Here is a 26,975-nt window from a genome sequence, read left to right on the forward strand (position 1 = left end):
TTACCCAAAGTAACCCAGTAACAAGTAGGAAATTCAGGTAAGTAGGGAGCCACTGTATCTAGGAAAAAGTTTAAAAAATACATTTAGGGGCCGGTACTGTGGCCTAGCAGATAAAGCCACCGCCCGCAGTGTCGGCATCCCATGTGGGTGCTAGTTCAAGTCCTGTCTGCTCCACTTCTGATCCAGTTCTCTGCTATGGCCTGGGAAAGCAGTGGAAGATGGCCGAAGTCCTTGGGCCCCTGCACCCTTATGGGAGACTCAGAAGAAGCGCCTGGCTTTGGATCGGTGCAGCTCTGGCCATTGCAGTCATCTGGTGGAGTGAACCAGCTGATGGAAGTCTTTCTCTGACTCTGCCTTTCTGTAATTCTGCCTTTCAAGTAAATAAATAATTTTTTAAAGTAATATTTAAAGTAGCCCCAGTGCCTTGCTTGGAAGACTTCAAGCCCAAATGAGCTCCCTGCTTATTTTTCTTTCCTTTCCTCTTCTCCTTCCCCAACTCACTTATTTAAAAAGTCATGACCATGTAAGAGTGTTTCCAGAGCAAGATGGCCAAGTAGAGTGGCCTTCACTCAAACCCCTCACAAAAAGTTTCCACGGCAAAGAATATACAACATTAACTGAAAATAGATCTTAGTAAAAAGTAAGAATGGCACTAGGAGAGGGAGGAGGAAGAGGGGTTGAAGAGTAGGTGGGACAGCGGGTATGGTAGGAAGAATCACCATGTTCCTAAAGTTGTAGTTATTTAAGGAATACAAACCTCATACATCTCATAAAGGTTTTTTTTGGGGGGTAAACAGCTATATTATAATTGGTGTGACACACACAGCACACCAAAGAGTAGTAGGGACACAGTGAGATTCCACTATGGCACTGAGATCCAGGATAGCACCAGAGAGAGCAGAGCAAGCCACCTCCACTCGGTCCCCTACCTGGATCTACTTAGAGACAAGACAGATGTCTCCTGATGGAGAAAAGCTAAGTTGGAAATACCCAAAAGTCCCCATTGCAGTTGCAGAATCTTACAGAGGACTCCCATATCCCTCCCATAGCTTGAAAAGTTGCCAGAGTTCTGTATTACCCTGTATTACCCCAGGGTAGGAGCCCATGTTGCACATACCCCACTTACTATGACCTAAGCTGCCATGACTTGGCACCATAATGAAACCAGACCCAATGATAGTGTGTGTCCACCCTGGGAACTAGCAGTCCCATTGTATCCTCATTCCTGAGGTGCCACCATTATTCCACCATGCTCATACAGGTGACTATAACGCCAGGACCCCAGCTGGGCCCAGAACAGCTGAGACACCACTTTTTTTTTTTACAGGCAGAGTGGACAATGAGAGAGAGAGACGAGAGAAAGGTCTTCCTTTGCTGTTGGTTCACCCTCCAATGGCCGCCGCGGCCGGTGCACCGCGCTGATCCGAAGGCAGGAGCCAGGTGCTTCTCCTGGTCTCCCATGGGGTGCAGGGCCCAAGCACTTGGGCCATCCTCCACTGCACTCCCTGGCCATAGCAGAGAGCTGGCCTGGAAGAGGGGCAACCGGGACAGAATCCGGCCCCCTTTACCGGGACTAGAACCCGGTGTGCCGGCGCCGCCAGGTGGAGGATTAGCCTATTGAGCCGTGGCGCCGGCCACCAGTTTCTATATCCTTGTGGCACCCCAACATCCCGAACATGTAGAATTGCGTGTCAGCCAGCCTGAAACACCTGTGGGTTCCTACACCTGAGCCCACAACCAGCAGGTATCAGTCCTGCCCCCATCCCAGAGAGCATGCTACACAGCCAGTAAGCCCATGGCACCTGCACACACCAAAGTTTGGCCCTTGTAGACATCCAGATGGCAGTGAGCCCCCTACACAGCCAGCCAGCCAGCCAGCCTGCAACTCCCACATGCACCCTAGTATAGCCCAACAGCCAGCCAAGCAGCAGCCCCACCCACCAGACAGCCTGCAGCCGGCCAAACCACAATGCCTGCAGGTGCCTGCACTCAGTCCAGCAGCCAACCAGGCAGCAGTCCCATCCCCAGAAAAACCATGCCACAACAGTCACAGAAACCCACAGCCTCGGACACTATGCACCCACAGACATCTCTGATGAAGATTACAGCTGAAGAAGTTTTGCAGGGCCAAACTAATGAGTCCATCCAGAATCAAAGCAACTGACAATCTAGCACCCACCCACAGGAAAATGCTCCTCTCTATGGAAAAAACTCCATAAAATTAGAGAGGGCAACTGGATGTGCAGATATAAATGTGGGGACACAGCAAACAAAAGACAAAGAAACATGAGACCTCCAAATGCATGGAGTAATTCTCCACCAACAGACCCCAGAGAAAAGGGAATTTATGAAACAATCATCTTAAGGAAGCTCAGCAAGATACAAAAGATACATTGAAACTCCATGACATAAGGAAAACAATTCATGACTGAATGAGAAATTCAACAAAGAAATAGAGAACATAAAAAAGGAACCTAGCAGAAGTCTTGAAGCTGAAGAATTCAATGAACAAAATTTTTAAATACAATTGAGAGCCACAACAGGCTAGTCAAATAGAAGAATTTCTAAACTTGAAGACAAGTCTATTGAATTAACCCAGTCACAAAGAAAAAAAAAAAGCAAACAATGAAAAAGAGTAGAGAAAGCATATAAGACCCATGGGATACCATAAAGTGGATAAATACACTGTGGGGATTCTCAGTGGAGAAAGTCACAGAAAGCATATTTAACAAAACAAGTGCTGGAAACTTAGTCTTGGGAGAGAGAAACACCCAGATCTGATCTCAATTAGATTCAACCCAAAGAAGTATTCTCCAAGATACATTATGATCAAGCTGTCAAAAGTCAAAAACAAAAGAAGATTTCAAAGAGAAATATGGAGAAAACGTCAACTTACACATAAGGAAATCTCTATTATTCTAAGCAGATTTCACAGCAGAAATTGTTCATGTTATTTTGGAATGGAGTGATATATTCAGAATGCTAAGTGAAAAAAAAAAAGATCTGCCAATCAAGAATACTATATCTAGCAAAGATTTCCTTCTGAAATGAAGGTGAAATAAAGCCTTTTTAAGAAGCGAAAACCAGAAATTCATCACCACCAAACTAGCCTTACAAGGGCCAGCACGGTGACACAGCATGTTAAGCCACTGTTGGTGATGCTGGTATCCTGTATCAGAGTGCCAGTTTGAGTCCTGGATACTTCACTTCCAATCCAGCTTCCTGCTACTACACCTAGGAAAGTAGTGGATGATGGCCCAAGTACTTGAGACCCTGCCACCCACAGGAGAGACCTGGTTAGAATTCAGGCTCCAGGCTCCTGGCTTCAGCCTGGCTATTTCAGGCATTGGTGGAGTGAACTAGTTAATGGAAAATCTCTATCTCTCCTTCTTTCTGTCACCCTTTCAAGTAAATCTTTAATAAAGGAACTGCTTAAGGAAGCCTCATAGACGTGAAAGGGCCAAGAAACATAAAAGCACAATGTATAAAATTCACTGGCATATACAAATGAAAAGATAAAAGAATCAAACCTTAGAACTACAGAAACCTAACAAACCACAACGAGAGGAAGAGAAGAACAAAGGATATGGAAAATTAACAAAATTACAGGAGTGGGTTATTGCCTATCATTAATACCCTTGATTGTGAATCAATTAAATTCCTCAATTAAAAGACAGACTTGGAGTAGGCAATGTGGTGCAGTGAGTTAAGCCACCATTTAGGGTGCTCTTATCCCATATTGGAGTGCTAGTTTGAATTGGCTCCTCCAATTTAACTCCCTGTCAATCTACATGGGAGGCGACAGATGATAGCCCAAGTACTTGACTTGAATTCCACACACATGGAAACCAAAAGCAATCAGGAGTAGCTTTGCTCACATCAGATAAAAGAGACTTTATGTCAAAAACAATAAAAAGAGACAAAGAAGGTTATTATATAAAGATGTAATAATCACAAACACATATGCACCCAACACTGAGCCACAGAGATATGTAAAGCAATACTATTAGAACTAAATGGAGAGACAGACTCCATTATAGTAGCGGTTGAGTACTTAAATCAATACACGTATCACCCAAGATCAACAAAGAAACAATGCAGTTAAACTGCACACAGACCAAATGGACCTCGCAGACATGGATAGACTATTTCATCCAACAGCTTCAGAGTACACATTCTTCTCAGTAACACATGGAACATTCTCCAGGACAAATCTTTCATTAAGTTGCAACAAAGTTTAAAAATTGAAATCATAACATGTATCTTTTCTGATCACAATAGAATTAAAGTAGCAATCAACAAGGAGAACTGCCCAATTTGTACAAATGCCTGGAAGTCAAATGACATGCTCCCAAGGGAACACTGGGTCACTTAAGACATTAAAAAGGAAATTTTTCAGTTTTCTGATTGGTTCCAGCAAGATGGCCGACTAGAGGCACTAGACATGCTCTCTTCCCACAAAGAAGGATCGGAAACAAACAGCTACTCTCTAGCTAGAATATCTGGTGGAGCGTGCTAGAATACAGTATGGGTAAAACAGGGAACTTGTGGAACTGTCCTATTGCCACAGTTTGGAACAGCTTGAAACTGGGCAAACCCTCCCACCATGGGGAAAAGGTGAACAGGTGATGTGCAACAACCACAAACACATGGCACCAAGGACACCTTAAGTTTTCACTGCTGAAGGATCTTGCAACCCTCAGGAGCCCTGAGCCCCCGTGCAGAGCTGTCAGTGAGTACACACCATTACCCTGCTCCAGAGGGGGAACCTAACTCAGTCATGCCCTCCCCAAACCAACCTGCTGCCATTTTGAAACCAAATCCAAGCATGCCCAGCCAGACCTGCTGACAGGTTTGACTCATGCCCTTCCCCCCCAGGCTTGTGGAGTAGCTCCAGCCCACCAGAATAACAGGCCTCCATTGCACTAGCTGGGCTGCACCACGGGGACAAGCCAGAGTGACCCTGCTTGCACACAGTCCACAGGGACTGACAGGCGCGCACCACACAAGCTGTACCTCATACACCCCAGCGAGCAGGGGTGACCCAAGCCTCATGTGGCCCCAGCAGTCTGACTCATATATGCTACATGAGCTGCAACTTACCTGCCTGACAACGGTGGAAGGACCCTAGCCCCATCCGGTCCCCAGAGACTGACAGGTCCGTTCCACAGGAGCTGTGCTTGACACTTCTGAGCATGTTAGAGAGATCGCACCCCTCGGAAATCAGCAGAGCCGAGAGGTCTGCTCCACACTGGCACACTTCGCCTCCCCTGCAGTGGGAGTGGGGCTGACTGGAGTAGCCCAGCCCTTGCACAACCCACCGGCAGTTACTAGCACTGTACTACTGCTGATCTGGGCACTGCAGCACACCTAGCCAGAGACATTAGGGTGACCCCACCCCTGCCTGGCCCATGCAGCCCCACAGGCACCTTCCTGTTGCCATATATGCACACCACACCACACCGGCCCAAGGCCACTGAACTGGCCACACAATGAGCATCCCATGCCTACTACCGTGTAAACCACACCCACCTGGGCCATCAGACTGCTCCAGCCTCAGATGGCCAGTGGAGACAGGCTTTCTGACCCTGGTGCTCTATACACCATACTCAAAGTCACAGATTAAAGAAGCTATAAGAGTATATTACAGTGTCAAACTAGAACCAAAGCCTGTCTAGACTACCAAACTGACACCTTAAGACCCATCTTCAGCACTGGTGCTGTAGTGTAGCAGGTAAAGCCACTGCCTGCAGTGCTGGTATCCCATATGGTCACCGGTTCGAGTCCCAGACGCACCACTTCCAATCCAGCTCTCTGCTGTGGCCTGGGAAAGCAGAAGGCCCAGTCCTTGGGCCCCTGCACCCATGTGGGAGACCCAGAAGAAGTTCCTGGCTCCAGATCGGCCCAGCTCCAGCCATTGCAGCCATTTGGGGAATGAGCCAGCAGATGGAAGACTTCTCTTTCTCTCTGCCTTTCAAATAAATAAATAAAATTTTAAAAAGACACAGCTTCAAGATAAAGCCATCTCCTAAGAAAGCCACCATATAGAGTAGTAGAGGCAAGTGGTCCACCAGATTCACAAGTCTCAGTGTGGGGACACAGTAAGTATGAAAAAGCAAGGTAATGCCATGGTTCCAAAGGGACCCCGTAATTCTCCAGCCAAAGGCTCCAAAAATATATACTGACAAAACTGCTGAAAGAATTCAAAAGAATGATTATAAGGAAACAATGAAATTCAGGAGAATGCAGAAAGACAACTAAATTAGGAAATGACTCAGGACATGAACGGGAAATTGAGCAAAGAGAGATGAAGAAAAGGAATCAACTAGAAACGCTGGCAATGAGAAACTCCACAAATCAAATTGTAACAAGCACTGAAAGTCTCAGCAGATGACATCAAGCAGAAGAAAGAATATATGAACCTGAAGACAGGACTTATGAAATAATCCAGTCAGACAAACCAAAAAGAAAAAAGTTAGAGAATGAAGTTAGCCTTCAAGACCTTTGGAACATCACTAAGTGAAAAAATATTCAAATTTTGGAAATCCCAAAAGGTGAAGAGAACCCAATTAAACAATAGCTGAAAACTTCCCCAATATTGAGAATTATATGAACATCCAGGTACAGGCCCAAAAGATTCCAAATAAAAACAACCAGAAGAGAACCTCCCCGATGGCATATTGATTTGAAACTGTCAAAATCATAAGAAAGAGATGGAATTCTAAAAATTTCAAGAGAGAAGTACTGTCACACTTAAGAGAACCCCCATTTGACTAACATCTCTTCTTACAGGCCAATAGGTAAAGAAACAAATCTGACATTCTGAAATTAAAATGCTGTCAACAAGAACACCATACTCAGCAAATCTATCCTTCATGCATGAAAGAGAAAAAATATTTTCCAAGACAAGCAAAAACTGAGGGAATTCGCCCCCACCAGACTGGCCTCACACAGAGGCTCAAGGGAGTCCTTTATCCAGGAGTGAAAGAGGTAACTGCCATCGTGAAAAGATGCCAAGGATAAACCCACTAGAACAAGAGACAGAAAAGCAGGAAGAGTAACTTATCAGTATGGCAAAACAACAGCCACAAAGTTGAACAGCTACAGAGGAAGAACAGAACAAAAGATTCTCAACACAAAAAGAAGCAAATCCACAAAATGACAAAAGTAAACTTTTACCTATCAATAATAATCTTGAGGGGCTGGTGCTCTGGTATAGATTAAGCCTCTGCCTGTGGCGCTTGCATCCCACATGGGTGCCGGTTCAAGTCCTGGATGCTCTACTTCCAATCCAGCACCCTGCCGATGGCCTGGGAAAGCTGGCGGAAGATGGTCCAAGTGCTTGCATCCACGTAGGAGACCTGGAAGAAGCTCCTGACTTTGGCCTGGTGCAGCTCCAGCAGTTGCAGCCTCTGGGGAGTGACCCAGCAGATGGAAGATCTCTTTGTATCTCCTTCTGTCTGTAACTCTGCCTCTCAAATAAATTTTTTTTAAAAAATCTTGAATGTAAACAGACTAAACTACTTATTCGAAAGATAGAGACTGGTGAATTATGTTCCTTAGTTAGCCAATTTAGTTTTATTATGAATATGTTTCATAACATAGAATCACAAACTCATCATGCAGCTTTGGGAATATGTTAAAAAATATTACATCTAGCATTTCTAGAATGAGTTTGAAGTGGAAGGGTTTCTTATGTTAGCTTATGTTAGCTTATGTTAACTGCATCCTAATGCAGTTCACTTTTCCGCTTTTAGCAGATCTCTTCAAGGACAGTCCACATGGTGGCCAACAGATGCACGACACACCCAGTATACCTGTATTTACCTGGCACCCTGCCAGACACTTCTTCCATTCCTCTGCTAGTGTAAACATTGCTTTAAATCTCCCACAAGCAGGCCTATTAATAACACACATTTCTAGAAGAACTGCTCTGTCAGGTGTATTTATTCACCACTGACACATTACCCAGCTTCTCAGAAGCATTTTACCAATTTTTACCTCTACCAACTTTTGTGCTATAATGACCTTCCTGTACAACTTGGTATTTTTAATATTTTCTCAGCTCTGAATTAATACTTCCAATTCTAGACATTCATTAGGCTTTGGGCAATTGGTCAGAGTTAACACTTGATTATTAAGTACTTAGATAATACTGATTGTGATGAACACTAACCAAGCCTTGTAGGTAGGTTTTTACCTCCGTTGCACTAATGCCAGCTTTCAGTAAGACATCATTAATAAAACTTTTTGGGCTTTCCTTGAGGTCTTCCCATTTTTTCCCCACTTCTCTTTCCAGTTTGCTTGCCTTGTATCTCTCAGCCACTGCTACAAGCTCCTCTGAGATACTCCAGTTTGCCCTTTCCAGAATATTAGTCGGTTCAGCAGTACTCCTCCAGTCATCTCCAGCTAGAGGGTAACCGACAGCCCAGTTCTCCCTGCTCGTCCTGTGCATCCTACTGTGCACATATTCTTCAGTGCTCTGTGGAAGATCATAACCATGGACATGTGCTACCCATGACATCCAGTCCATGTGATGCTAAATCAGCAGCAATCAATATTCTCACTTCACCCATTGTCAAGTTCTTCAGCGCTCTCCCCGGATCACTTTGTTCTCCGAGGCCACGCAGAGATTCTGCTGCCACGAGTTGGAGGGCGAGGGCACTTGACAAACGATCAGCCACAGCTCTCCTACTGACGGAAAACATCACTGCACCTCTGGTTGACAAGTATTTCTCCTTTTAACTCTTAATTAGCTTTTAATCGATGTGTTGTGCTTTGTAGAAGACAGTTCTAAGAATATAATGATAGTCCTCCCTCCCACCCTCCTTCCTTCTCTTTTTTAGTTTAAGACGGCATATTTTAAATTTACATTGCAGTAAAAAGGCTTAATACTTCAAATAAGAAGCTTAACAAGTAAAAAGTAAAAAGACCCTAGTTTAGTGGAAATATAGACAACAGCTATGAGTAATTGAATAGAAAAATGACTTCACCAATAAATGGGAAATTTTAAAGTAATCACAGGTCATTAAAAATTATAGTAGTATAGCATTCTTAACCATTAGTTCCACAAAGGTATAAAACAAAGTTTTACCAACCTATATTTGCAGCAACTTTGATATATAGACATTTCTTTTTTTCTTTTTTTTTTTTTTTTTTAATTTTAGCTCTTACATATAAGAGAGAACATGCAGTATTTGTCTTTCTGGGTCTGGCTTATTTCACTCAACATGATGTCCTCCAGTTCCATTCATTTCACTAAAATGGTAGAATTTCATTCTTCTGTATAGATGAATAACATTCCATTGTGTATATACACCATATTTTCTTTATCCACTCATCTGATGATGGATGCCTCGGTTGGTTCCAAATTTTGACTATTGTCAACGGTGCTGCTATAGACATGGTGATGCAAATATCTCTTTAATACCATGCGTTCATGTCTTTTGTGTATCCACCCAGGAGTGGGATTGCTGGATCACACAGCAAGTCTATTTCCATTTCTTAAAGAAATCTCCACACTGTTTTCCACCATGACTGAAATCATTCACATTCCCACCAACAGTGAATAAGCGTCCCCTTTGTCCACATCCTCACCAGCATCTGTTACTCTCTGTGTTTTGGATCTTAGCTGTTCTGACAAGCACGAGGTGATATCTCATCGTGGTTTTGATTTGCATTTCCCTGATGGCTAGTGATGTTGAGCATTTTTTCATGTCGGCCATCTGTATTTCTTTTGAGAACTGCATGTTGAAGTCTTTTGCCCACTTCTCAACTGGACTGGTGGTTTTTGGTTTTGAGTTTTTTTGAGCTGCTGATACATGACATTAATCCTTTGTCAGGTGGTTTGCAAATATTTTTTTCCCATTTTGCTGCCATTTTTTCCCATTCTGTTGATCATTTCCTTTGCTGTGCAAAAGCTTCTGAGTTTGACATAGTCTCTTTTGTTTAGTTTTGCTTGTGTTGCCTGTACCTTGGGGTCTTATCCAAGAAGTCAACCCCTACACCAATGTCTTAGAGTGCTTCCCTTATATTTTCTTCTAATAACTTTATAGTATTCAGGTCTTAAATTTAGGTCCTTAATCCATGTGGAGTTGATTTTGTATATGGCGAGAGCTACAGGTGACACATTTTCTAACAATTTTTGTATATGTATTTGTTTCTCTTCTTCAGTGGTGATGATTATATTTTGCTTTCCTGTACTTATAGAAACTAGGACCAAGTTTCCAACATACACAATCACTGGCTCTTTGAAGTATGATTGTTCCAGTCACTGGACACCGTATGGCCAGATTGCACTTGTCATAACTGTTTGCCTATCTGGGTGCACATCTAAGAAAATCTTCATTATCTGGGGTTCAAATCCCACATCTGGGGCCAGTGTTGCGGCCACCTGCTATGGCAGCATCCCATATGAGCACCCATTCAAGTTCCAGTTGCCCCACTTCCAATCCAGCTCCCTTTTAATGCACCTGAGAAAGCAGAAGATGGCACAAGTCCTTGAGCCCCTGCACCCACATGGGAGACCCAGTTGAAGCTCCTGGCTTCAGCCTGGCCCAACTAAACTGTTGCTGCCATTTGGAGAGTGGACCAGTGAATGGAAGATCTCTCTGTCTCTCCCTCTCTGTAACTCTGCCTTTCAAATAAATATTAAAAAAAAAAAAAATAGGAGACTCCAATATGGCAGATTAGGGAACATACTGTGCTAGACTATGGGTGAACATAAAAAAAAAGTATAGGAAATGCACTCTCCAGGTAGAACTGGAGAGAAAACCACACTGGAAACCCTACAAGAGGGAGAGGAATGCTGTGGACCTACGTGGCGGGGGTGAACGTGCAGCATGAACACAAACACAAGCACAGCTGCGGCAGCCAAGAGCCGGAGTGGGCGGCGGCATGGAGACGGAAGCAAAACCAGACTGCAGCAACCCCTGGCTGTAGAGCCAGAGGAGGAGCGTGGCTTGAGTCTGCACGGGAGCCCTGGGGGCTAGCAGTTGCTAGCTGAGAAAGGGCGGGGCCATTTTTAATTTGGGCAGGAGCCGTGGAAGACTCTGTGCATGCATGCAGCAACCGGCTGAGAAAGGACATCATCTCCTCGGCAGTTCTGACGGCGGTGGCAGAGAGCAACATTCGTCCAGTGGCTCTCATGTACACATGTGATCCAGAGATTCTAGTGGAGGGAACAATCCGAAGTCCCTACTACTGACTTTGAGCCTGGCTAGGAGATGGCTGGACAACCACATAAGTTGGTGAGGTGCCCACAGTCTCCCAGGATCAAGACACCTAGGTGGAGTTGCCTGGGGCAACATCTGTCTCTCTGTTGACTGGACAAGCTGGCAGGGCAGACAGAAACCTCTGCACCCAGTGACTGTGGGAGCCTAGTGTGCGGAGACTGTGGGGACTCGGTGGTTACATGAGAGATGCAGGGCGTAGCTGGGTCTCTGGACAATCACTGGGTGTGGCTCCACATGCTCTGAGCTCCTTGGTTGCCCAGAGCAGGACATTGCAGCAGGAATTGTGCTCACAGTGAGAACTGTCCAGATCATGTGTGTGGTTCATGCAGTGGTGCAAAACACACTGGGGGCTGACACCTGGGCATTGAGACCTACCGCACCCAACTCGGGTGTTACCTTGGATATTCACTCCACCCCTGAACACTGATCAGAGCCCTCTGGCCACACCCACCATACACCTCTTGGTAGTCACAGAAAGTGCAGACATTCCACTAAGCCACAGAGGCATGGCTCAAAGAGAAAAGTCATTGAAAAAAAAAAAAAAAAGTGAACTCCACAAATGTCTAAAAACACATGCAGAAATTCAACAAACAAGAATAAGGAAGACACTATGACCCTGCCAAAGGAACATTACATTTCTTTTTTTTAATTTTTTATTTAGTAAATATAAATTTCCAAAGTACAGTTTATGGATTACAATGGCTCCCCCCCCCATAATTTCCCTCCCACTCACACCCCTCCCATCTCCTGCTCCCTCTCCCATTCCATTCACATCAAGATTCATTTTCAATTATCTTTATATACAGAAGATCAATTCAGTATATATTAAGTAAAGATTTCATCAGTTTGCACCCACACAGAAACACAAAGTATAAAAATACTGTTTCAGTATTAGTTATAGCATTACTTCACATTGGACAACACACTAAGGACAGATCCCACATGAGAAGTAAGTACACAGTGACTCCTGTTGTTGACTTAACAATTTGACACACTTGTTTATGGCATCAGTAATCTCCCTAAGCTCTAGTCATGATTTTCCAAGGCTATGGAAGCCTTTTGAGTTCGCCAACTTCAATCTTATTCCGATAGGGTCATAGTCAAAGTGGAAGTTCTCTCCTCCCTTCAGAGAAAGGTAACTCCTTCTTTGATGGCCCCATTCTTTCCACTGGGATCTCACTTGCAGAGATCTTCCATTTAGGTCTTCCTTTTTTTTTTCCCCAGGGTGTCTTGGCTTTCCATGCCTAAAATACTCTCATGGGCTCTTCAGCCAGATCTGAATGCCTTAAGGGCTGATTCTGAGGCCAGAGTGCTATTTAGGACATCTGCCATTCTATGAGTTGGAGTTAGAATCATGCCAGGGGATCCCAATACAATCCCATCAAGGTGGCATGTACCAATGCCATCTCACTAGTCCAAGTGATCAATTTCAGTTCACAATTGATCACACTGATAGGTCTAAGAGTCAAAGGGATCACACAAATAAGTCTAGTGTCTGCTAATACTAGCTGATAGAATCAAAAAGGGAGAGAACAGTCCATCATGGGAAGTGGGATACACAGTGAACATTACATTTCAATATTTGAATGTGAAGATGAAGAGATTGAGGAAATATTAGAAACAGAATTCAAAAAAATTAATCATAGGATTACTCAAAAGCAATCAGAAGCAGATCCACAAACCAAAGAAAACCATCCATGACATGAATGAAAATTTTGCCCATGAAATGGGGATTTTAAAGAGAAATCAAAATGAAATACTAGAAATGAAGAATTAAATAGCTCAAATAAAAATGCAGTGGAAAGCCCTTAACAGCAGACTTGGTGAGGCAGAAGAAAGAATATCTGAACTAGAAGACAAATCTTTGGAAATCTTACAATCAGACAAAAAAAAAAAAAAAAAAAAAAAAACAAGAAAATATAAAACTTAAAAACAATGTTGGAGATTTATGAGATACTATCAAACGACCCAAAATATGGATCCTAGGAATTCCTAAAGTTGTGTGAATGGGCTAGAAGACCTTTTTAGTGAAATAATTATAGAACACTTCCCCAGTCTGTAGAAAGAAAAGGACATCCAAGTAGGTGAAGCATGTAGAACTCCTAAAAGACTTGACCAGGAAAGATCTTAACACCCTGTAGTCAAACTTTCCAAGGTAAGGCATAAAGAAGAGATTCTAAAATGTGCATGAGAGAAACATCGGATTACTTTCAGAGGATCTCCACTTACTGACAGCTGATTTCTTCATCAGAAATCCTACAGGCTAGGAGATAATGAAGAGGTATAGCCCAAGTCTTAAAAGGAAAAAACTGTAGGGGCTGGCGCTGTGGCACAGTAGGTTAATCCTCCACCTGTGGCGCCAGCATCCCATGTGGGCACTGGTTCTAGTCCTGGCTGCTCCTCTTCCAATCCGCTCTCTGCTATAGCCTGGGAAAGCAGTCGAGGATGGCCAGAGTGCTTGGGTCCCTGCACCTGCATGGGAGACCAGGGAGAGGCTCCTGGCTCCTAGCTTCAGGTCGGAGCAGCTCCAGCCATTGCAGCCACTTGGGGAATGAACCAACAGAAGGAAGGCCTTTCTTCTGACTCTTCCTCTCACTGTCTGTAACTCTACCTCTCAAATAAATAAAATCTTTTTTTTTAAAGAAAAGAAAAAAAAAACTGTCAACCTAGAATACTAAACCCAGCAAAGCTCTCATTTATGAATGAAAGTGAAATAAAGACCTTCCATAACAAGCAGGCTAGCCTTTCAAAAGATGCTTAAGAATGTGCTAAACACAGAAACACAAAAGTTATTCATCTATATGAAAGAATGTGAAGGCAGAAAATCATCCAGTGGAAGTATGAAAGAAATCCAAAGTAAACAATGGGAATATTTATGGAAAAATTACAGGCCCAAGTTATTACTTATCAATAGTCAACTTGAATGTAAATGGCCTAAATTCCCCAGTTAAAAGATACAGACTGGCTGAATGCATTAAAAAACAAGACCCATCTGGGGCCGACACTGAGGCATAGCAAGTAAAGCCACAGCCTGCAGTGCTGCCATCCCAAATGGGCACTGGTTTGAGTCCTGGATGCTCTGCTTCCAATCCAGCTCTCTGTATGGCCTGAGAAAGCAGTAGAAGATGGCCCAAGGACTTGCATGAACCTGCATGGGAAACCCAGAAGAAGCTCCTGGCTCCTGGCTTCTGATCAGCCCAGCTCTGGCCATTGTGGCCATTTGGGGAGTGAACCAGCAGATAGAAGACCCTTCTCTCTCTCTTTCTCTCTCTCTCTCTCTCTGCCTCTCTGTAACTCTGCCTGTCAAATAAACAAACAAATCTTTAAAAAACAAAAGACCCATCTATTTACTGCCTACAAGAAACACATCTCACCAACAAAGGTACACACAGATTGAAGGTGAAAGGATGGAGAAAGATATTTCATGCTAATGGAAAGCAAGAAAGGAGAGGTGTTGCCACCCTAATGTCAGACAATAGACTTCAACACAAAAACTGTTACGAGTTGAAGAAGGACACTATATAATGATTAAGGGATGAATTCAACAGGAAGATGTGACTACAATAAATGGATACATACCCAATCATAGGACACGTGGCTATTTAAAAGAAATGTTAGTGGATCTGAAGGGAGACACAGACTCCAATACAATAGTAATGGGGGACTTCAACACCCCATTTTCATCAATAGACAGATCAACCAGACAGAAAAATCAACAAAGAAATTAACAGAGCTAATTGACAATATGGACCAAAAGGACCTAACTTATCTACAGAACGTTTCATCCCATAGTTGCAGAATACACATCCTTCTCAACAATGCATGGAACTTTCTGTAGGACTGACCACGTGCTAGGCCATGAAGCAAGCCTCAGAAAGTAAAAAAAAAAATCAAAATCGTACCATGCATATTCTCTGACCACATTAACAAACTAAAGAACAAAAACCACACAGTATCTCAACAGATGCAGAAAAAGCATTTGATAAAATACAATATCCTTTCATGATGAAAACCTTAAGCAAGTTGGGTACAGAACATTCCTCAACACAATCAAGACAATTTATGACCAACGCACAGCCAGCAGCCTACAGAATGCAGAAAAGCTGGGAGCATTCCCACTGAGATCCAAAACCAGACAAAGATGCCCACTCTCACATTGCTATTCGACACAGTCCTCGAAGTTCTAGCCAGAGCCATAAGGCAAGAAAAAGAAATCAAATGGATACAAATTGGAAAGGACCAAATCAAATTATCCCTATTTGCAGATGACATGATTCTATATATGGGCGTTCCAAAAGACTCCACACTAAGACTATTGGAACTCATAGAAGAGTTTGATAAAGTGGAAGGATATAAAGTCAACACACAAAAATCAATAGCCTTTGTATACACAGACAATGTCATGGCTGAGAAAGAACTTCATGATTTATTTGAGAGATAGAGTTACAGAGAGAGGGAAAGACAGAGAAAGAGGTCTTCCATCCACATCCACTGATTCACTCCCCAAATGGCCGCAACAGCCAGAACTGGGCCGATCCAAAGCCAGGAGCTTCTTCCAGGTCTCCCACATGGGTGCAGGGGCCATCTTCACTGCTTTCCCAGGCCATTAGCAGAGAGATGAATTGGAGGTGGGGCAGCTGGGACTCAAACTGGCACTCACATGGGATGCTGTTGCCACAGGCAGAGGCTTAGCACACTATGCCACAGCAACAGCCCCAAGAAAGTCCCATTCACAATAGTTCCAAAAAGAATGAAATACCTTGGAATAATTTAACCAAGGATGTCAAAGATCTCTACAATGAAAATTATGACACTAAAAAATTAAATTAAAAAAAAAGACTTGAAAATGGAAAAATCTTCCACATTCATAGATTGGAAGAATCAACATCATCAAAATGTCCATACTACCAAAACACAATTTACAGATTCAATGTGATAACAACCAAAATCCCAACAACATTCTTCACGGATCTAGAAAGAAATGATGCTAAAATTCATATGAAAACACAAGAAACCCCAAATAGCAAAAGGAATCTCATATAAGCAAAAACAAAGCCAGAGGCATCACAATACCAAATTTCAAGATGTACTACAGGGCAGTTAATATCGAAACAGCCTGCAAATAGAACAAAAACAGTCATGTAGACCAACGGAACAGAGTAGACACTCCAGAAATCAATCTATGCATCTACAACCAACTTATCTTTGACAAAAGAGCTAAAATCAAGGACAGTCTCCTCAACAAACGGTGCTGGGAAAGCTGGAACTCCACATGAGCAAGTACAAAGCTAGACCCCTACCTTACACCTTACACAAAAATCCACTCAACACGGATCAAAGACCTAAATCTACAACCCAGTACCATCAAATTAACTAGAAGACATTGGGGAAACTCTCCAAGACACTGGCATAGGCCAACACTTCTCAAAAAAGACCTCAGAAGGACAGGCAATCAAAACCAAATTGGGGGCCAGCGCCGCGGCTCACTAGGCTAATCCTCCGCCTTGCAGCGCCGGCACACCGGGTTCTAGTCCCAGTCTGGGTGCCGGATTCTGTCCCGGTTGCCCCTCTTCCAGGCCAGCTCTCTGCTGTGGCCAGGGAGTGCAGTAGAGGATGGCCCAAGTGCTTGGGCCCTGCACCCCATGGGAGACCAGGAGAAGCACCTGGCTCCTGCCATCGGATCAGTGCAGTGTGCTGGCCGCAGCGCGCTGGCCGCGGCGGCCATTGGAGGGTGAACCAACAGCAAAGGAAGACCTTTCTCTCTGTCTCTCTCTCTCTCTCACTGTCCACTCTGCCTGTCAAAAAAAAAAAAAAAAAAAAAAAAGCCAAATTGGGGCCAGTGCCGGTGCTATGGCATAGAGGGTAAAGCTGCTGCCTACAGTGCTGGCATTCCATGTGGGCACCGGTTCAAGTCCCGGCTGCTCCACTTCTGCCCCAGCTCTCTGCTATGGCCTGGGAATGCAGTAGAAGATGGCCCAGGCTCTTGGATCCCTGCACCCATGTGGGAGACCTGGAGGAAGCTCCTGGCTTCGGATTGGAATAGCTCCGGCAGTTGCAGCCATTTATGGAGAAAACTGGTGGATAGAAGACCTCTCTCCCTTTTTCTGCCTCTGCCTCTCTGTAACTCTATCAAATAAATAAATTTTTAAAAAATCCTCCTTTTTAAAAAAAGCTAAAATTGACAAATAGGATTACATCAAGCTGAGAAGCTTCTGCAAAGCAAAAGAAACACTCAGCGGGGCCAGCACTGTGGTGTAGCAAGCAAAGCCACCACCTGCAGTGCTGACATCCCATGTGGGCACCAGTTCAAGTCCTGGCTGCTCCACTTTTGATCCAGCTCTCTGCTATGGCCTGGGAAAGCAGTGGAAGATGGCCCAAGTGCTTGGGCCCCTGCATCCTTATAGGAGACCCAGAAGAAGCTGCTGGCTTTGGATCAACACAGCTCCAACCATTTGGGGAGTAAACCAGCAGAGGGAAGATTCTGTCTCTCTCTCTCTCTCTCTGTCTCTGAAGTAAAATAAATCTTAAAAAAAAAAAAAGCGAAGTGAAGAGGCAACTGACAGAATGGGAGAAAATAATTGCAAACTATGTGATTGATAAAGGTTAATATCCACAATCTATAAAAGCTCAAAAAATTCAGCAACAACAATAAAACAAACAATCCAGTTAAGAACTGGGCAAAAGACTTGAACAGACATTTTTCAAAAGAGGAAATCTAAGTGGCCAACAGATACATGAAAACATGCTCAGGATCACTAGTCATCAGGGAAATGCAATTCAAAACCACAGTGAGGTTTCACCTCACTTCAGTTAGAATGGCTTTCATAAAGAAATCAACAAACAGCAAATGCTGGTGAGGATGTGGGGGGAAAGGTACCCTAATCCACTGTTGGTGGGAATGTAAACTGGTAAAGCCACTGTGGAAGATAGCATGGAGATACCTCAGAAATCTGAATATAGACCTACCATATGACCCAGCCATCCCACTCCTGGGAATTTACCCAAATGAAAGGAAATCAGCATATGAAAGAGTGATCTGTGCCCCCATATTTACTGCAGCTCAATTCATAATAGTTAAGACATGGAATCCACCCAGATGTCTGTCAACTGAAGACTGGATAAGGAAATCAAGTTACATATACCCTATGGAATACTGTACAGCAACAAAATGGATGCAAGTGGAAACCAATGTATTTAGTGCAATAAGACAATCCCAAAGAGACAAATGTTTTCCCTGATCTATGGTAACTAAGAGAACCTAAAAGGTAATCTATAGGCGTGAAATTGACACTTTGAGATTCAATGATTCTTTATAGCCCTTGTCTCGACTGTTGAGGAACAGTTTTTTTTCTTCATACTATTTGTTGAACTCTTTAATTAGTATAGCATTAATCTTATGGGCATAAAGTTAACTGAAAATAGATCTTTGTAAAAAGAAAAGTACTAATAATAAGCATGGGAATAGCAGAGGGAGGAGGAAGAAGGGAGGGTAGGGTAGGAAGTATCACTATGTTCCTGTATACAGGAAATACATGAGATTTGTATACCTTAAGTAAAATTTTAAAAAGAGAATTAAATAAAAAGCATACAAATAGGAAGGGATAAAGTTAAATTATCCATTTTCAGATAACAAGATACTCTACTTCTATAGAAAAATGTGAAGACTCCAGCAAAATCCTTTAACCTGAAAAATGGAATCAGTAAATTTGCAAGAAACAAAGTCAATGCACAAAAATCAGCAGCACTTTTACACACCAATAATGACGTGCCAAGAAAAAAAATCATGACAGTAACTCTATTCACAATAACTACTAAAAAATTAAATACTTAGGAATAAATTTAACAAAGGAAGTCAAAGACCTCAATCAGGAAAATGCTGCAACACTGATGAGAGAAATTGAAAATGACACCAAAAAAAAAAAATCAGAAAGATGTCTGCTTCTCATGGATTGGAAAAATTAATTTGATTAAAATATCCATACTGCCCAAAGTTCTTTACAGATTCAATGCAACCTACATCAAAATACCAATGACATTTTTCACAGAAATAGAACCAAAAAAAATACACAAAAACACAAAAATCACCAAAACAACAAAGCTAGAGGCATCACAATACCCAATTTCAAGCCATACTGTACAGCTACAGTGACCAAAACAGGATAGTAGCATAAAAACAGACACGCAGACCAATAGAACAAAGATCCCAGAAAAAAATCCCACACATCTACTGCCAACAAACTCTCGACAAATAGCACCAAAAACATGCACTGTAGAAGGGGCAGCCCCATTAGTAACTGATGTCAGAATGCTGGATATTCAACTGTGAAAGATTCATGTGTGAAGGTGCATCAAAGTCCAAAACGTAAGACCTGCAACTCTGGAACTGCTATAAACAGAGGCAACACACAAAGACATCAGGACAGGTCACGATTTCTTTGCATGTGGCCTCCAGAACACAGGCAACAGCAGACAAATGGAATTACCTCAATCTATGGGGCTTTCATACAGGAAACACAGGGACAATCAATACAGTAAACAGCCAGCAGCATGAAGAGACAGTTTATAGAATGAGAGAAAGTGTCCACAAACTACTCCTATGATAAGGTGCTGATATTTAGAATCCTGTTTCTGGGGATATCCAAAGGAAGTGAAATCAACACAACAAATGAGACCTGTTCTCACATTTACTGCCAAATTTTTCACAATAGCCAAGATATGGAATCGCCCAGTGCACCTACCGAAGGATGAATGTATAGAGAAGCTGTGGAATACACATGAGGGTACTCCAAAAAGTTTCTGCAAGTATGGAACTAAAAGATAAATGGATTTTGGTGCAAAAAGTTCTGCAACCTATGCACACATTTTAATAGTCCTTACTTTCATGAACTTTTTGAAGAGCACTTATACAAAATGGGATATCATTCAGCCATTAAAAAGAAGGAAATCCTGTCATTTGCCGGAAAATGGATGGAACTGGAAGACACCGTGTTCAATAAAATAGATCAGAAACAGAAAGGCAAATACAGCACATTCTCTGTCATATGTGGAAGCCTATGAAAAATTCAGTCTGGGCTGGCGCCGCAGCTCAATAGGTTAATCCTCCACCTAGCGGTGCTCACCAGGTTCTAGTCCCGGTCGGGGTGCCGGATTCTGTCCCGGTTGCCCCTCTTCCAGTCCAGCTCTCTGCTGTAGCCAGGGAGTGCAGTGGAGGATGGCCCAAGTGCTTGGGCCCTGCACCCCATGGGAGGCCAGGAGAAGTACCTGGCTCCTGCCATCGGATCAGCGCAGCGTGCTGGCCGTGGCGGCCATTGGAGGGTGAACCAACAGCAAAGGAAGACCTTTCTCTCTGTCTCTCTCTTTCTCACTGCCCACTCTGCCTGTCAAAAAAAAAAAAAAAATCAGTCTGAATGTTAGATTTGTTGCTGCTAGAGCCTGGGAAGGATGAGAATTTTGTGGGGGTGTAAGGAGGTTGGATAATGGGTACCAAAATAGAGTTAGATAAAAGTAGTACGTTGGGGCTGGCACTGTGGAGTAGTATGTTAATCCTCTGCCTGTGGCGCTGGCATCCCTTGTGGGCACTGGTCCGTGTCCTAGCTGCTCCCCTCTTCCCATCCAGCTCTCTGCTATGGCCTGGGAAAGCAATAGAAGATCAAGTCCTTGGGCCCCTGCACCCACATGGGAGACCTGGAAGAAGCTCCAGGTTCCTGGCTTCAGAGCAGTACAGCTCCAGCCATTGCGGCCATTAGGGAGTGAACCAGCAGATGGAAGACCTCTCTCTCTCTATAACTCTGCCTCTCAAATCTTTAAAAGAAAAAAAAAAGTACATTCTAGCGTTCTATAGCTCAGTGTGGCAACTACACTTCACAGTAATATGTATTTTATGAAGAACTAGAAGAGAGAAGCTCAAAGCTGCCAAAAAGGAGATAGAAACGCTGATGGCTGATTTCATCAGTACACACTGTGTACCTGTGATAAGATATCACCGTGTACCCCACACATGCATACAATCACTGCTAGTCAAAACTGTTAATAAGCTTTCTTGGAACAAATAAAACTGGAGACACAATCTAATGAAATCTATGCCTACAGCAAAAGCGGTACCCACAGACAAATGTGGAGCAATAAATGCCTACATCAAACAGGTAGAAAGATTTCAAATCAACAACTAAAAATGCAACTCAAGGAATTATAAAGCAAGAACAAGTCAAATCTAAAGTTAATTGAATGAAAGAAGTATCAGAGCAAATGTAGACACAAGAGTCTCCATTTTTATATAACTGTGTATGTAAGAACAATAAAGAAAAAAGTTTTTTTTTAAAGGTAAACAAAACTGACAACCGCATGCTATACTGAGAAAAAAAGAGAACATCCAGGGGCCAGCGCTGTGGTGAAAAGGGTTAACTCCCTGGCCTGAAGCACTGGAATCTCTTATGGGCACCAGTTCTAGTCCCTGCTGCTCCTCTTCCGATCCAGCTCTCTGCTATGGCCTGGGAAAGCAGTAGAAGATGTCCCAAGTCCTTGGGCCCCTGCACTCGTGTAGGAGACCAGGAAGAAGCTCCTGGCTCCTGGCTTCAGACTGGCGTAGCTCAGGCCGTTGCAGCCAGTTGGGGAATGAACCAGTGGATGGAGGACCTCCTTCCCTCCCTCCCTCTCTCTTTCTCTCTCTCTCTCTGCCTCTGCCTCTCCTCTCTATGTGTAACTCTTTCAAATAAATAAGTCTTTTAAAAAATAAATAAAAATAAAATAAATAAAAAATAAAAATAAAAAAGAAGACATTACAACTGATAGGACAGAAATAGATCATTAAGTGGCCTAGTGTTGGGTCACAGTGGGTTAATCCTCTGCCTGCATGGCTGGCATCCCTCAAGAGCACCAGTTTGACTCCCGACTGCTAAACTTCCAATCCAGCTCTCTGCTAATGCATCTATGAAAACAGTGGAAGAAGGCCCAAGTGTTTTGGCCCCTGAACCCACATGGGAGACCTGGATGGAGTTCCAAGCTCCTGGTTATTTGGGGGATTGAATCAGCAGGTGGAAGATATATATCTCTCTGTCTCTCCCCCTTCTCATCTTTTTTTTTAAGATTTGAAAGTTAGAGTTACACAGAAAGAGAAGGACAGGCAGAGAGAGAGAGAGAGAGGTCCTCCATCTGATGGCTCACTCCCCAGTTGGCTGCAACGGCCAGAGCTGTGCTTATCTGAAGCCAGGAGCTTCTTCCAGGTCTCCCACATGGGTGCAGGGACCCGAGGACTTGGACCATCTTCTACTGCTTTCCCAGGCCATAGCAGAGAGCTTGATGGTAAGTGGAGCAGCCAGGACTCGAACCAGTGCCCATATGGGATGCCAGCACTGCAGGCAGCAGCTTTACCCTCTATGCCACAGCACCAGCCCCAAACCCCACTTTTTCTATAACTCTTTCAAATAAATAAGTCTTAAAAATTATTTAAAAAAAATTAGGGACAATTATGAACAACTATATAATAACAAATTGGAAAACTTAGAAGAAATGGATAAATTCCTACATACATCATCTACCAAGATTGAACCAAGAAGAAATAGAAAACATAGGCCAATAATGAGCAATAAAATTGAACCAGTAACAAAAAGTCTCCAAAAGGAAAGTCTAAGAACAGATGGCTTCATTACTGAATTTCACCAACTTTGAAAGAAGAACACCAGTGACTCTTCAACTATTCCAACAAATTGAGAGGGAGTGAATTCTTCCAAACATTTTCTATGAGACCATTAGTACCCTTACACAAAAACTAGACCAGGACACACAACGAGAATAAGAAAATTATAGGCCAATATTCCTGATTAACTTATACACAAAATTCTCAACAGAATACTAAGCAAACAAAAATTAACAGCAAGTAAAAAACATACGCCATGACCAAGTGAGATTTATCCCAGGGATGCAAGAACGGTTTGACACACACAAATAAAAAAACAGTATATATCACACCAATAAAAAAGCAAAAATCATTTAATTCCCTCAGTAGGTGCAGGAAAACACCCAATAAAAGTTATCAGCATCCCTTCATGATAAAAATTCTCAATAAATTAAGTACAAAAGTAAGGTACTCAACACAATTAAAGCCATATATGACAAACCAATAGCCAATATCATAGCACTTGGGAGAAAGCCAAAGTATTCTCTCTAGGATCCAGAACAAGACAAGGATGCTCATTTTCACCACTCTTACTCAGCTTAGCATTGGAAGTCTCAGCCAGAGCCACTGGATGAGAGAAAGTGCATCCAAATCAGAAAGGATGAAGTCAAATTAGCCCTGTTTTCAGAAAACATGAATATGAATATGGAAGAACCTAATTTTTCCATTAAAAATCATTAGAACTAATAAGTGAATTCAGTGAACTTGTGGGATATCAGTATACAAAGATCAGAAATGTTTTTATACACAGTGAAAAAAATCAAGAAGTTAATCCCATTTATAATAGCTATAAAAATATTCTATGATAAAAATTATGAAACACTAATAAAGAGGACACAAAAAATGTAAAGCCAGTCCATGTTCATAGACTGGAAGAATTAACATTGTTAAAATGTTCATAGCACCCAAAGTAATCTATAGATTTAATGCAATACCTATCAAAATACCAATGATATTTTTCATAGAAAAAATTAAAATTGACCTGGAACCATAAAAGATCCTAAATATCCAAAACAATCTGAGCAAAAAGAACAAAGCTAGAGGCACACAATACCTGACTTCAAAATATACTAAAAACCTAGAGTAACCAAAATAACACGTTACTAGAGTAGACTGATGGAACAAGATAGAGAGCCCAGAAATAAATTCTTGTATCTACAGCCAACTAATATTTAACTGGAGAAAGGACAATCTCTTCAATAAATGGTGCTGGGTGAACTGTGTATCCATATGCTGAAGAAGGAAATCAAACTATTATATTTCATCATATTCAAAAATCAACTCAAGATGGATTAAAGGCCTAAATATAAAATCTGAGGTGCCGGTGCTTGTGGCACAGTAGGTTAATCCTCCGCCTGCAGTGCCAGCATCCCGTATGAGTACCCCAGCTTCTCCTCTTCTGATCCAGCTGCTCCTCTTCTGATCCAGCTCTCTGCAATGGCCTGGGAAAGCAATGGAAGATGGCCCAAGTGCTTGGGCTGCTGCACCCACGTAGGAGACCCAGAAGAAGCTCCTGGCTCCTGGCTTTGGATTGGCCCAGTTATAGTCATTGCTGCCATTTGGGGAGTGAACCAGCAAAAGGAAGACCTTTCTCTGTCTCTCCCTTTCACTGTCTGTAACTCTCTCAAATAATATATATATATATATATATATATATATATATATATATATATATAACTACTAAAAGAAGCATGGATGAAATTCTCCAGGACATTGGTATGGACAAATATTGCTTGGATGTGACCCAAGTGCACAGGCAACAAAAAAAGTGACAAACAAGACCATATCAAAGTAAAATGCTTCTGTACAATAAAAGAAATAATTAAAATAGTTAGGAGACAACCACATAATAGGAGAAAGCATTTTCAAGCTCTTCATCTAAATGGCTAATATCTTCATATATAAGTAACTCAAAAAACTCAAGAATAAAATAATAATTTGATTTAAAAATGGGCAAAGGATCTGAATAGATATTTGTATAGATGGCCAACCAATATGTGGAAAAATGCTCAACATCACTAATCATTAGAAAAACACCAATCAAAACCACAATGAGAGATCATCTCATCCCAGTTAGAATGGCTATTATCACCGGCACCGCGGCTCACTAGGCTAATCCTCCGCCTTGCGGCACCAGCACACCAGGTTCTAGTCCCGGTCGGGGCGCCGGATTCTGTCCCGGTTGCCCCTCTTCCAGGCCAGCTCTCTGCTGTGGCCTGGGAAGGCAGTGGAGGATGGCCCAAGTGCTTGGGCCCTGCACCCCATGGGAGACCAGGAGAAGCACCTGGCTCCTGCCTTCAGATCAGCGTGGTATGCCGGCCGCAGCGCGCCGGCCGCGGCGGCAAAGGAAGACCTTTCTCTCTGTCTCTCTCTCACACTGTCCACTCTGCCTGTCAAAAAAAAAAAAATGGCTATTATCAAAAAGATAAAATAGTGCTGGTGAAGAACAGAGAAAGGAGAAATTCTCATGTTTTCAGTGCAAATATAAATTAATACAACCATTATGGAGAACAGTGTAGAAGCATCTCAAAAAAGAAAAACAACACAGAAATAGGTCTGTCATATGATCCAGCAATTCTAGGATACTGATTTTCTTTCCTTTGTATGTGGAAGAAGTGTCTGCATTCCTATGCTTCTTGCAGCACTGTTTTCAACAGCCAATATATAGAATCAGCCTAGATGTCCACTGCTGGATAAACGGGTAAAGCAGTAGTGTGTTTATGCACAATGGAACATCATTCAGCTACAGAAAAGAATGACATACTGTCACTTGCAACAACAAGGAATGGCCTCCAGGACACTGCTAAGTGAAATAAGACAGATATCACATGTCTCTCTCTTCGTTCGTAGAGGCTACAATAATTGATCTCAGATAGAGAGAGAGTAGCATAATGGTTATACCAGAGGCTGGGAAGGATAGGAAAGAGGGGATGGAGAGAGGATGGTTAGCGGGGACAGGGGAGCAGTTCTAATGTCTTACAGCACAGCTGGGTTAACGTAGGTGACAATTTATTGCACATTTCAAAATAGCTGATAGAGAGGATCTTGAATGTTCGTTCGCCACACCAACAGATAATAAATGTTTAAAGCACTGGATACACCAGTTACCTGGACCTGATCATTACACATTGTACACACGTACCAAAACATCACCCCATGGGGGCAGGCACTGTGGCACAGTAGGCTAATCCTCCGTCGGCAATGCCGACATTCCACATAGGTGCCAGTTCTAGTCCCGGCACTCCACTTCCAACAGCTCTCTGCTATGACCCTGGGAAAGCAGTGGAAGATGGCTTAAGTGCTTGAGCCCCTGCACATGCCGTAAGAGACCTGGAAGAAGCTCCTGGCTCCTGGCTTCAGATGGGCGCAGCTCTGGCCATTGCAGCCATCTGGGGGAGTGGATGAGCAGATGGAAGACCTTTGTCTCTCTCTCTCTCACTGTCTGTAACTCTACCTTTCAAATAAAATCTTTTTAAAAAAATCACATTGTACACCATAAATTTGTACAATAATGTCCCCTCAGAAGAAAAACGATGAAAGAAAATATGAACATAGATGCACATAACCTTAATCTAGTGAAATTTATCCCATAGGTGCAGAGGTTTTTTTAATGATTATTTATTTGAAATGTGGAGTTACAGAGACAGTGAGGGAGAAACAGAGACAGAGACAGAGAGAGACAGAGGTCTTCCATCTGCCAATCCACTCCCCAAATGGCTGCAATGGTCAGAGCTGGGCTGGTTCAAAGCCAGGAGCCAGGAGCCTCCTCTGTATCTCCCATGTGGGTGCAGGGGCCCAAGCACTCCAGGTATCCTCAGCTGCTTTCCCAGACACACCAGCAGGAGGCCAGCCTGGAAGTGGAGCAGTTGGGACTTGAACCGACGCCTATTTGGGATGCTGCTTCTGCAGGCAGCAGCTTCACCTGCCATGCCATAGCGCCAGCCCTGCAGAGTTGTTTTAACATCCAAAAATCAATTAATGTAAAACATCCCATCAAAAGAATTCTAAAAAATGACTCAGGAGGCATTTAATAAGGTCTAACACCTTTTCACTATCAAAATAATCAACAA

The sequence above is a fragment of the Oryctolagus cuniculus genome, chromosome 2, assembly GCF_051225735.1.
Source record: "Oryctolagus cuniculus isolate XC-2025 breed Fujian yellow rabbit chromosome 2, ASM5122573v1, whole genome shotgun sequence".
NCBI lineage: Eukaryota > Metazoa > Chordata > Mammalia > Lagomorpha > Leporidae > Oryctolagus > Oryctolagus cuniculus.